Here is a 9,801-nt window from a genome sequence, read left to right on the forward strand (position 1 = left end):
CTAATGAGATTTTAATGTAGTAGGTTTAGGTTGAAGCAAAAGGTTTGAGGTCTGTGGTTAGATAATTTCTAACTGGTTTACTGTTAATTTATGGATTTAATAGAATAGAAATGAGATTAGATAATTTGGAGTAATCAAGTTGGTTTGAACGTCTAATTTAAGTTAAACATGTTTTAAATCATTCACGCCTATAAAGTTATATTAATTAGTTAAATAAATATAAAAAACAATCAAGGTTAAATTGGAAATAAATACTTTTTTGTTATAAAGTTAAGTATTTATAAACTTTTTGAGTCTATAAAATATAAAAAAATTAAAAAAATAAATTATTATATTATATATAACTGTAATATCTTCGTAATATATGATAATAAATTATTATAATATAAGATATTAATTGGTAATATTTTAATATATAAAATAATTTGGTGATAAATTTCTGTATCATAAAATAATAATAGTAAATATCTTAACACTAACATAATGTGAAATAAATTATTTTACAATAAAATATTAATTATATGTATTTTAATAATATAACCGAGTTTGATAATATGTTATATACATGATATTAATAATAGATATTTTAGTAATATAATAAGTTACTATAGTATAGGATATTAATTGTAATATTTTAAAGATATTTGAGGTACGTAATATATATATATATATATATATATATATATATATTAAAACTTAATGAATAGCATTTGGAATTTTACATGAAATAAATCTTACGAGGAAATTAAAAGAAAAAAAAAACAATGTTGATTTTTTTTTACTAGTTGTTCTTGAAGCCCACAAATTTTCACTGTGTAGTCGTTCTTTGTTTCAACATCAATTCATTTCCATAATTTTTATACTGACGTATATCTAATAAGACCCAAATTTCAGGTAATGAATCAATATAATATATTTGAAAGTATATTCCAAAAGTGAATTATCATTGATCAAATTAACTCAATTTAAAAGATAAAAGGGACCAATACTAGAAGGGGTCACTTGAGTTTCATTTATAACTGAAGTTTAAATATTTTACGTTATAAGTTTAACATAGTGAATATCACGTAAAATATTCCTTTCAAAATCCATGATAATAAGTTATTTGGTCAATTCTATTATATTATATAATAATATATAATTATATATACTCCAATATACTTCTCCTTAGCAACAGTGTCAGTTTAATTTCCATCCATTTATGGATAAATTATTTTCTCATTGTAAGTTAGCTTTAATTTTACGTTTCATCATTATATATATATATATATATATATAATATTTATTTTTTATCGATGCGTAATTTAATAATTAAACTTTATCAAGCATTTTGTATCCTAATTATGTGTTGTTTTTGGAAGGCATTGATGTTGTTGAAATAGTATGATTAATCCCAGTCAAAGCACTAGAAAACAAAAACATAATTAAACAGGTTCGTAACATGTTGACCATTTTCCATGATGATTCAGCACCCCACAGGTTTCTAGATTGTGGGAAAAGCTGGACGATGATGATGTCTGTTTATATGTACAGACATAAAACTGCTTTTGTTGTTTAACCATGTCGCTCATGATTGCAGGATTAATTCTGTTCAACCTTTAACGTACTTACACTGTACTGTGCAAACTCTAATGCTTAATCATTTCATCTTAGTTTTTTATTCGTAAAATATATAAGAAGGCATAACTGAACCACTACCCTTAAAATTACATTCATCTTGTAAAAAAAATTTATGTGAACATTTAATGCATTCTTATTCTTGTTTGAATTAAACAGGTTTTAGATTTCATAAAAAGTATTTATATATATTTTGCTTTTAATAGTGTGGTTGTTTTTAGTTGATTTTTATTCTTATTTTTAATTTTTGGTCTCTGAACTTATTTTTTCCATCACCATAATTGATTACTTTTTTTTATCATATGAAAATGTATATATATAAGTAAAGATAATAAAAATAGCTTAATATATAGATGATACAGTATTGGTTTAAACGGGTTACGATTAAACCCGTTAAATTAGTCCATTATAGGATTTGATCCTACTCTATATGGGTTTGGACTAAAAAATTTCAGAAAGACAAAAAAATCTTTTACAAAACAAGTTTCAAAGTTAAATATCCATACAACTTTATGTATCATGAGTCTTCTTTTAACCTGTTAATTATTTTATTTTTAATAATATATTTTTAAATAATATTAAAAAATTATCTGACTAAGCTCTCATAATGTATTTTTGAATTAAATTATGCAATTATATTAATATTTAGTTTTTTTTTAATTTTATAAAATTGTGTATTTTTTATTTTTGATACACAAAAATGTTTATATTATATATATTAGTAATGTTTTATAAAAATAATAACTTATTTGATTTTTAAAGAATAATTCTTCTGAGAATTTTTTTTTTTAAAACTTGTGCAAAATAATTATAACACTTTTTTCTATCAAAATTACCTTTGTTTTATTAGATAATAAAAAATTACTCTTGTGCAATAAAACTTTTAAACTATAATTTTTCTTAGGTATTCAACATTGCAGAAAGATGTTTAGAGTGAAGGGATAAAAAGATACTAGTAAAACATCATGCGAAACTTAGAAATTACTAAAGAGAGATTGCAAAACAAACGAAAGGAATAAATAAAAATACATTAAAAATGAACTAATTTAGTTTTGGGAACGAACCCCACCCTAAGCTTGCACCAACCCACTTTACATATAACTTTGGGGCTGCAACTTTTAAAAGCCCCTATTATGCGGGCTAGAAAAATAAGGCTTGGTTTTAGAAGAGACTCATTTAAGCTCAAATAACTGCTCTAGTTATGATAAAAAAAGTTTATAACACTAAGGGACTCGTTTAAGTAAAAGTTCATACAACCAAAATCCTTCTCATGGGTTAGCTTAAAACTAATTCATGAACAATATTTAAAATAAATTTTTTTCTTTGAAAACCAAGATGAAAAAATATATTTATTTAATTTATTATATATATATATATATATATATATATATATATATATATATATATAATTCAAATTGAAACCCAAGTTCTTATTAGCAAAGTTAAGTTAAGTGAGGCCATGCGAAGTTGTATCTAGTTTGTCCAAATTAGACCAAGTCCAATCAGACCCATGTTAGGTTAACATGGATAGAATGCATGTTAACATGGATAGGGTGCAGATTTAAACAAGGATAGAGTTGTGCCAAATCAAGTTAGGTCAAGTTCAATTTGGACCAAGCTAAGATGAGTCCAATTTAAGTCTAGCTAGACCCACATTAATCTAAGTTAAGCTGAGCCTATTTTGGGCAAAGTCAAGTCGAGCTAAGTCCAACTTAGGACAATATGGGTAAGGCCTGCATGTTAAGTTAGAAGAGGTTGAAACCATGTTAAGATGGTTCCAAGCTAGTTTAAGTTGGGATTAGATTGAGTTAAGTTCATATGAGCCTAAGACAAGTTGAACTTAGGTCATACTAAGTTGGATTAAGTCCAATTTTTGAGTCAGGTCGAGTTTGACCTAGTCAAATCCAATTAGGGCCAATTTAGGTCAGGTTGAGATGAGTTTGATTCAAATAACGTTGGAACCATGTTGGGCCAAGTTGGTCAGCCTAAGTAAATTTGAGTCAATCTAGACACATTTTAAGCTTAGATGTATAAGATCTAGGTTAGGCTTAGTCAGACACAAGTCATTATAGGTAAGGTTGGGTTGGGTACAAGTCAAGTTAGGTAAGGTCAGGTTATGTCAAGTTGGTTTGATAGAAATGGATTGCAAGATGACTTAAGTTTAGGTTAGGCCAAGTTGGGTTGAGTCAGATTAAGCCAAAATATGTTGAGTTCAAACAAGCTCTGATCAATTGGGTTGGACCCATGTTTTTCCAAATTGGGTTGGATTCAAGTCAAGCTGAGTTAGGCCTAGTTCATGTCATGTAAAGTTTTTCAAGCCTAGGTAATGTTGGGTTAAGTCAACTATGTATCAAATTGAGTTGAGATATGCCTCGGCTTGGCCAAATCTAGATTAAGCCATGTAAGGTTGTGTTGAAATGACTCTGACCTATATGTTAAGAAATTTTGGATCAGACTCAAGTAAGGTCAAACCATGCTAAATGTAGGTTAGGTTCGATTAAACCTAGTTCATACAAAAGTAGTTCGAATATGTCCTAATTTAGATTAGAAAATTTGGATCCAAACAAGGTTAAACTAGGTTGGGTCAAGATTAGTCTAAATTAGAATAGAACGAGTTCATATTAAGAAACTATTTATATTACAAAAACAGAAAAGAAAATATATTTATTAGAATTATATAAATAATCGTGAATATAAAGATTATTTAAAAATTATAAGAACAAAAACGATAAACTTTATACATTACAAACAGAAAACACAACCTAATTCTAAAACATTAATTATTTGGGGTAAAAAAAACTAAACATCAAAGATGTGAAAAAAAGCTAGTTTAAGAAGGGAAGAGAAAGAAAAGAAAAAGGAGAAAACGAGCTTACACTTTTCGTGATAACTTTTTTAGGTTATATCTATGAAATATATTTACATTTTTTTAATTTAAAAAAATTATTTTGAAAATAAATTTTAAATATACGTTAAGCTTAATATTTTCTTTCATTAATCACTAATTTATGAAATTAAGAAAAACAACTTAATGACCTAAAAAGTTAGTGAAGTGGTACCTAAAAGGAAGAATTAAAGATAAGTTAAAGCAAGGTGCTTAATATAAATAAGTTTTTCTCGTTTACTTAGTTGTTCAACACACTTTCACTTTTTCATTAAAGTTGTTAGACCAATAAACTCAGTTTCTAAAATCAGAGGAAATTATGGGTTATGACTTTAACATTTCTTCGTTATGGTTGCTTTGTTAGTTGCCGTCATTTAATATATATTTACAAATTGACATGGAATTCACCCTTATCTCATACTTTTTGACTTAAAATTAAAGATGAAACTAGCGGATGATGACTATAACTGAGTCAACACAATTTGTGTTTTTCTAATTCTTTTTTATGATGGTATATTTATAATTTAATGTAATTCTTTATTATTATTTTTTTATCTTTAAGTGTTATGAAATTATATATTTAAAATTTGTTCATCTTGTTACAATAATTTTAAGTTTGTATTTGTGAAAGCGAAATAATTCTATGCGTATTATTTTGTATATAAATATTCATGTTAATTGTGTGATGCATATATTTTTACATTTTTATATTAACAAAGAAAATATATGATGGTATAATGGGTAAAACAAATAAGATGCAAATTTAAGCTCTGTTTATGTATGCTTATTTGTTAAATATAAACTAATCATAAAACTAACATTAAAAGCGCCCATGGCCTAATGGATAAGGCGCTTGACTTCTAATCAAGCGATTGTGGGTTCGAGTCCCACTGGGCGTGTTGCTTTTTATGATTTGAATTTGAATAACGATTTTAGTGTACTATGGAACGCAACTTCTTTAAGTGAAGTTTTTACTAGTACGACTTATCCATATTTTATAATATTTTCAAAATCTGTCCATTACAATAAAATTAAAGTAAAATTACAAATTTCTCCTTTTCATAATTCACGTACGTATTATTCATTCTAATTATTATCATGAATATTGTCTCTACTTATCAAAATCATATTTTTCTCTAAAATTAAAAATTTTAAAATATTTTATTATGACATATTTTTATTTTTTTAAAAGAAATTTATTTATTTGGTTGAAATTGAGTATTTTCAATATGCATAATCTCAAAAATTAGTTTACAAATTTCCCTAGTACATATTGCAACCCAAATCACAATGGTTGGAATAATTTAATGAGCATAGCCTTTTAGGTGGAAAATGTTTGATTAAAAAATTAAAAAAAAGGGTCATCCTCCAATACGATGAAGCACCACCCAAAAATCTTCTTTCTTGTGCATCATTCAAAAATCTTCTTCCATGTGCATCACCCAAAAATCTTCTTCACTATGCATCAAGCCTCTGAAAGGAAACCCAAAAATCAACCCTGAATGAATCGCCTCTCACAACAAGCCTGTAGAGAAATCCTAAATTTCACAAACTTAGGAACCCTAATCACAATTTGTCCCAAATTCACGTTTGCCTTCAATCTCACCGATTCGCACCTCCATTAAATCCTCTTCCCCATATATTTCTAGTTTATATGTTATGTTTGATGTAAGTATGTTTCAATGATTCCTGAATAAGTGAAGTTACCATTTTGATTGAATGTTTAAAGATCTAAATCACAATAAGACACAAATGAGTAGGACATTTTGAATTTTTGAACACTAACCACGTATAGTTATACGGGTTTTGCAGCTTCTATGGGTGATGGATTTATGGGTCAAGACATATGGTTTCAGAACACAGCGGGGTCGACGAAACACCAAGTGGTGGCTCTTCGCGTAGGTGCCAACCAATCTGCGATAAAGCGTTGTCGCATGTATGCCTTTCAAGACACTCTCTACGCATACTCCAACAGGTAGTTTTACAGAGACTCTATCATCACTAGTACCATGGACTTCATTTTTGGAAATGTCGTTGTTGTGTTCCAAAAGTGTAACCTGGTGTCCTGAAAGTCCATGAGTAACCAAAAGAATATGGTGATAGCTTAAGGAAGAGAAGATCCAAACCAAAATATAGAAACTTCAATTCAACAATGTAACCTTACACCGAGTTCTGATCTTAAGACTGTTGTAAGTTCCATCAAAACTTATCTGGGTCGACCTTATAGAAGAAGTATTCCAGGACTATTGTGATGCAATCGTCGATAGAAAACCATATCGACCCAACAGGATGGGCAGAGTGGGATGCCTAGAACTCTATGAATTTGTTATTTATTGCGTCTTTAATCTCAAACCCAATTTGATTTTGATAAACCCTAATTTGGTGGTGCTTAATTTCATATTTCAGAAACTTTTTGGATTTCATGAACCCTAACTTCATGGTAAACCCTGAGCATTAATCGCTAGGGTTGAAGATGATAAAGGTAAGGTTGAAGATGAATCCTAATTTGGCTTTCAATTCTTAGAAAACCCCTTTTTTTAATTATATATTTTACTAACCTACTTTGAATATGTCACATCATTTAATGATTCCACCTCACACACATCACCTGAAAGTTAACCTCGTTAACCCAATTTAAAAGAGAACTATTTGAGAAAACCCAACAGAAATAGAGATTGGGAAAGTGGTTTAACCTTTAAAATATTTCTCACCCTAAAAATAATTAAAACATTAATTTAAACAAATATTAATTCATATTTTATTATTTAAGTATAAATTATTGTTATTATTAATTAGTATGTAAAATATGATATAAGAAAGAAAACAAAAGAAAAAAAAACTCAATAGGAGTGAATCTTTGCTCTACTTATAACAGGTATAATGGAGAATCGAAATTAATTAGGTGTAAAACACTCATGTATTGTCACAATTCATATATTTTATATATCATTATTTAGAAAAAAGAAAGTTCAATTAATACTTGGGAGTACATGTTACCACAACATGCATCCTTAAGACCTTAAAGTTAAAATGACAATACATCCAATTAGCCAACTCTCTACACATCATCCTAAATTCTGATTAAATTACGAAATTTAATTGTCATATTTCTGAACTTGCTTGAATACAACTTTGCAGTCATGAGAAAGACAAAGAAAGACAAAGAAAGACTTTATTCTCCATCATTTCATTTTATTTTTCTTTTAAGAAAATACATTGAATGCATATCACCATAAACCTTATGAGAAGCTGAAAATAAAACCTGCATTTATGTGTACTTGCTACAAAACAATTAAATCGGGAAGAACACAATTGTTAGAAACAGGAACATACGGTACGAGGCTGAAAGAATAGTCGAGAAAAGGGTTATTTGCTGTGACACTTGCACCATCCGTAACATCACCTAATAAATCATCCTCGAACACTTCCCATTGGTCTGTGATCACTGTCTTCAAATCCGTCTGCTTCGTCTCCAGAAAGCTCACAATGGCTCTGCAATTATTATCCTCATACGCCACAACACCATTTTCCTCATCACTTTCATCACTCTCCATCTTTTCTCCGTCTCTGATTCTTATCAGTTCTTCAATGTCTTTCTCATCCACCCTCACAATTTCAGGGCAGTCCGAAACATTAAGGATACCAATGTCCTTACAGAAGTTGAAGTACGTAGTAATCTTGTTCCCTTGCAATTCAGCTTTTCTCAAAACTTCCAGACCAACCCTAGCTTCCTCTTCCCCACCCATGTCGAGTATTCTCTCCACAACTCGCTGAACCCTAGCGGAAAACTTCTCATACACTTCCAAAACCTCGTCCATGACACAATCCATGGCCTCAAGAACAAGCACCACGTTCATGCGGAGGCTCCTGGGCTTCACTTGCAGAAGCAAATCGATCAAACCAATAAGCTTCTCCAAGCTCTGCAGCTCTTCCATCAGGCTCTCTTCCTTCTCCTTGCCTCCACGTTTGGTCTCTCTCGTTGCTTCCATCCTCACAAACGCTGATTTTTGGTCCAAATACAAGAAATAAGCCCTAACAAACGCGTTGTAAACCCAGGCCCTGTTAGGGTTTATGTGTCCGTCGCTGAACAACGATAAATCAAACGGCAACCTTCCCATCTTCTGCACCGCGGGAAGATCGAAACAGAACACCCCATGAATGAGCATCAACCCCTTGAGTGCCACAACCCAAGAACGAGTCTTTTCCATCCTCATTGAAAGAGTGTAGAGAAGAGGCTGAAGGTACAAGGGCGAGGTGCGTAGCCATTTGAAAACCCTCTGAACGTTCTTGTAATCCATGCATTGTTCGTCGTGGCTTGTTGCCTTGATGATGACCATTTCAAGATCAGGGTTCCTGCATGGACCACTGGGTAAGAGCCTCGCCACCCAGATGCTGTACCTATCCTTCAACGCTCCAGTGGCCTTGATCCACAGCGTCATCTTCTCTGTGTTGTGATCTTGCAATGCAATATGCAAGAACGACAACAAGAAGAAGAAGAACAAGAATGTGTTGTGGGAGTCTGTTGCTTTTCCTTGTGTTGTTCACCTGGTTTGTAAGGTGTGAAGATTGGTTATAGTTTTGGAAGCATGTTGAAGGTGTACACAACCCATTTGTCCAACCATGTTGTGTTGTAAACTTCACATAATTGCTTATATTGTTTGTCTCGCCTTGTATTTTGGGGCATTGCTGTGGTGGAATTCGTCAATGGTTGTTATGCCGCGTACTACGAAGGTGGCTTATCCTTAAAACCACCTTAATTTCGAAGCTTCTTTAGACGATGCATGTAATTTCCCTTTTATTTATTTTTTCATTGAATTATTAACGATTACTAATGTTGTTGCTATTGTTACCGTCGTGCACTGTTGTCAACTGTCAAAAATGGAATCTTGTGAATCGTCTCCAGCTTGTCACAAATTTCACATTCAAGCTCTGGGCACTTGCCACGTTTTCTCTTCAGAAGGATCCAAGTGTCGATTTTGAGACCATAATAATAATATATCGAGAATAATGCATTGACTTCTATTTGTTATCAATTTTGAGACAATAATAATAATAATTTCGAGAATAATGCATGGACAGCTCGTTATTTTCCTATTTTTGTGATCTTTCAGAAGTTATATTTTGTTTCTATATTCATATTTTCATTTTGTAATAAAAAAATTACTGTAGTTTTTTTTTAATTTTTTTTATATGAAAGGAATAAAGTTGTTTTTTTTCCTATTTTGATGAATATTTAAAAACGAAATAATAGAGTGTATTTTTAAGGAAAAGAGTGTATATATGTTGTTTCAAGTAAATCA

At 30.3% G+C, this 9,801-nt stretch overlaps 1 non-coding gene and 1 pseudogene across 1 annotated transcript; one reads left to right on the plus strand and one right to left on the minus strand.

The window, feature by feature from the left end:
* Positions 1-5,327: 5,327 nt before the first annotated feature.
* TRNAR-UCU (transfer RNA arginine (anticodon UCU)) lies at positions 5,328-5,400 on the plus strand. Its single transcript has one exon. It is a non-coding gene; the product is annotated as a tRNA-Arg (tRNA).
* A 2,297-nt stretch (positions 5,401-7,697) lies between these two features.
* LOC148193361 (putative clathrin assembly protein At1g25240 pseudogene) lies at positions 7,698-9,097 on the minus strand (annotated as a pseudogene).
* Between the last annotated feature and the right edge of the window lie 704 nt (positions 9,098-9,801).

The sequence above is a fragment of the Vigna umbellata genome, chromosome 9, assembly GCF_029865625.1.
Source record: "Vigna umbellata cultivar VRB3 chromosome 9, Vumbellata_1.0, whole genome shotgun sequence".
NCBI classification, from domain to species: domain Eukaryota; kingdom Viridiplantae; phylum Streptophyta; class Magnoliopsida; order Fabales; family Fabaceae; genus Vigna; species Vigna umbellata.